Source organism: Struthio camelus, unplaced genomic scaffold, assembly GCF_040807025.1.
Source record: "Struthio camelus isolate bStrCam1 unplaced genomic scaffold, bStrCam1.hap1 HAP1_SCAFFOLD_98, whole genome shotgun sequence".
Lineage (NCBI taxonomy): Eukaryota > Metazoa > Chordata > Aves > Struthioniformes > Struthionidae > Struthio > Struthio camelus.
The window spans coordinates 12501-15000 of NW_027182624.1; the positions used below are offsets into that span (position 1 = coordinate 12501).

General features: G+C 78.6%; 1 non-coding gene across 1 annotated transcript in view; it reads right to left on the reverse strand.

Annotated features, from left to right (window-relative positions):
- LOC138065016 (5.8S ribosomal RNA) overlaps positions 1–18 on the reverse strand; it is a 153-nt gene extending 135 nt beyond the window's left edge. Inside the window, exon 1 of the ribosomal RNA XR_011138202.1 lies at positions 1–18. This exon is cut by the window's left edge and continues 135 nt beyond it. This is a non-coding gene — a ribosomal RNA (5.8S ribosomal RNA).
- Positions 19–2500: the final 2482 nt, after the last annotated feature.

Genomic DNA, 2500 nt, shown 5'->3' on the forward strand with positions numbered 1-2500 from the left:
GATCCACCGCTAAGAGTTGTCTCGGTTTCGGTCCCCACCGCGCGCGCGGGGGGACCGGGCAGCTTTCGCAGCCCCCTGAGGGCCCCCATCCGCTCTGCCTCCCTCCTCACGCCGACGCCGGCTGCTGAGCAAGGGACAGCGGAGAGAGAGGGCACGCCTCACTGACCGTACAAGCACAGAGGGAAAAAAAAAGGGGGGGGGGGGGGAGAACAGACCCGAACGAGAGGGGCGGGGAGCCCTCGCTCCCGACCTGGGACAACCCCTTTCTCGCTTCGAGTCCGGCCCAGGCGCCCGGCTCGGCCTGGCCCAGCAGGGAGCGGCGCGCCAGCCGCGCCACCTGCCTCAGGGACCGGGGTGTGGGTCCCCGCGGAGCCCCGGCGTCGGAGCCCGGCCGCCGCTGGGAGCGGCGCCACCCGCTGCCCGCGCGCCCGCGACCCGCCAGCCGCACGCTTCCGAGCTCCTTCGCTCGCCTCACCGGCCTCCAGCTCCGCCGCCCCGGAGACGGCACCCAACACCCGCCTGCACACACGCAGCCTCCCGAGCGACGCCACGCACTCGCCCGTCCCTTCCGCGGGCAGACGCCTGGCGGCAGGCAGACGGGCGAGGCGGGACGGACGGGGAACGGCGCCCGCTCTCCCCGCCTCCACGCGGAGACCGGGAGGGGCCGCCCCCGCCCGCCCGCCCGCCGCCCGCCTGCCGCCCAGCGAAGCCGGGTCGGGCAGAGCGAGGCAGGCGCGCCGGATGGCGGAGTGCCGGGGCAGGGCGGGGGGGGGAGGGAAGGAAGGGTGCCGCCGACGGCCACGGCGGGAGACTGAGAGCACCGGCCAGGGAGGAGAAGGGATGCGCTGGGGCTCGGCGTCCGCACCACCCGCGGTGGGGGCTCGCCGTCCCGGCGGCGAGCACGCGCTCGCGCCGGGGTCGCGCGTTCGAGGCAGGCCGGCGCAAGCCGACCGCGCGGCGTCTCTCCGCCGAGACCAGACCGCGGAGAGAGGGGGCAGGGTACCCCTCTCCGTCCCGGCTGCCCGCGGGGCATGCACGGGCCGCGCCGGCGGGCATGGGGGGGTGCGGCGCCCGCGCGCGCCGACCCCCCGGCCCCTCCGGCAGCACGCCCGGCTGCCCCCCGGGTCGCATCGGGCCGCCCGAGTCTTTAAACCCCCGCCCGGCTCTCCGACCGAGAACCCTCGGGCCCGGAGCCCGGGGCCCATGGCCATCCCTACCCGGGGGGGCCGCTACCGGCGGCCGCGGTGGCCGGAGGCCCTCCTCCTTCCTCCCAGCGCGCCCCCCCCCCCCCCGCCGCCCCCCGCCACCCCCGGCCCGGCCGACTCGCAGCGCGGCCCCCACGGCACGGCGTGGGGCGGCTGGAGCGGTTGGGGGGGGGGGGGAAGGGAGGGGAGGAGGAAGCGTGGAAGGCCGGCAGGGCACGGCCGGTGCGGCACGCGCAGCGCAGCGCCCGGGAGGAGCACGCTGGCACACGGGACCACACGGGTGGGTCACCGAGGGGAGGCAGGAGAAGCGCGGACGCTAGGTACCTGGCCCTGGGGTGAGGGAAACGACCTGAAATCCCCGCGGGGGTGCCTCCCCCGCCGCCGCCCGCCGCCGGGCCACCGCCGCCTCGCGGCGACGGCGGCAGCCTCAGCGGCAGCGACGAGGCGGGGCGCGGAGGGGAACCCGGCACCCGCCAGCCGGCTCCAGCGCCCCTCGGCGGAGCGTCCACCCGCGGGGTGCGCCCGACACCCACCGCCACGACCTCGTCCTCCTCCCGGGGCCCGGGGTTTCCCTCAGTAACCCGGCGCCGGGTGGCAGCTGCGCCCGGGAGGAGAGCCGTGGTTTGGGCCGCCCGCTCGGGCACGACACGTCGCCTCGCGTGGCCTCGCGCGACGCCCCCGCTTGGGGTCCGCCGCGGCGCGGCGCCCGCCCCGCGCGCCGTCCCGGAACGCCTGTCCGCACCGCCTCTGCTAGACGGGCTGCTCCGCCGCAGCCCGCCCCGGGTCCGCCCCCCACAGCTTAGGAGTGGGGACCCGTGGGACCCGTCCCAACCCGGAATGCGATCTCGCTCGCGTCTCCACCCGCCGCTTCCTCCCGCGGGCACCGGGGGAGCAAGCCCCGCCGACCCTCCCACGCACTGCCGCCCGCTCTGCCGGGCCCTCCCCCGGGCCGGACCCTCCCCTGCCCCGGCGGCGGCGGATCACCGTCGGGCGAAGGGGCGGGGGCGGCGCTCGGAGACGGGCACCGGCGGCGGGCGCCAGCGGAGGCGAGAGGGCAGACGGGGACGGTCCCCCACCGGCGGCGGGGAATCGGCGGCGGGCTTTCGGCGAGCGAGCCCCCGCGCTAGCGGGCCTCGGGAGGGCCGTACACCCGCCGGCGGGCCGAGCCCCATGCTCGGCCCTGTGGCGCAGAGTGCGGGACAGGTGAACTCGGGTTCACGCACGGCAACCGGGACACGGCGGGCAGGGGACCACACCGGTGTTCAGTGCCGTCGGCATCGGCAACGAGGCGCGGT